The following is a 795-nucleotide window of genomic DNA, read 5'->3' on the forward strand; positions in this document are numbered from 1 at the left end:
CCGGGTTCCTCCCCAGATATACAGACCTCTCTTCTACCTGTCAACGACATCAGAAGATCTGTTCCTGACACTGCCCAGTACCATGAATAACTTCCCTGTCCTATCCCACGCATATACTCGCCACCCATGAACAAAGTCACTGGTCCAGTACCACGCTGTCCAGTCCAGTGAACAACTTCCTTGTCTTATCCCTGCTTCACTTTCTCTATCCGTGTATCTTGTCTCTGACCACGACCACATGTGTGTGCATGAGATTTCTGTGATCAGTACCTGGGCATTTGAATCCTGCCTGAACCTGAGCTTTCATGAGTAACTTTCCTGGGGCTGTATTCTGTCCCTGCCTGGCCTTGAGTGGCCTGCCTGTACTGGGTCCCATGTCTGGACTCACTGCCCTACCTGATCCTGGAGGTCCAGGAGAGAGGACAGAGTCCAGAGAGCAAGTGCTGAGAGAGAGAGAAATGGGGCTGGGAATATAGTCGAGAAATGCTTTTATCAAAACCCTCGTTTTAGCCATTTTAGGAAAGAAGATTATATAGAGAAAAAAATTTACTTCCTTTAAATTTATTGTGCCCCGGGGTTTATAAGTGCCCCACTAAAACTTTCTTTAAAAATCTTTAAAGGCCAGAATACATGCTCTCTGGTATATCGTGTCATTCCTTATCTATTAAAAATTACATATGATCTAGAATATATCCCAGCAAAAAAGGTGGTAGCCTGGGACCCTCTATTCATTTAGTCTAGTTCCTGCACTTCTAAACTGTTACAGGTCTCAATGAAAAGCTATTACAAAATAAT

The sequence above is a fragment of the Sorex fumeus genome, unplaced genomic scaffold (genome assembly GCF_029834395.1).
Source record: "Sorex fumeus unplaced genomic scaffold, SorFum_2.1 ptg000058l, whole genome shotgun sequence".
Lineage (NCBI taxonomy): Eukaryota > Metazoa > Chordata > Mammalia > Eulipotyphla > Soricidae > Sorex > Sorex fumeus.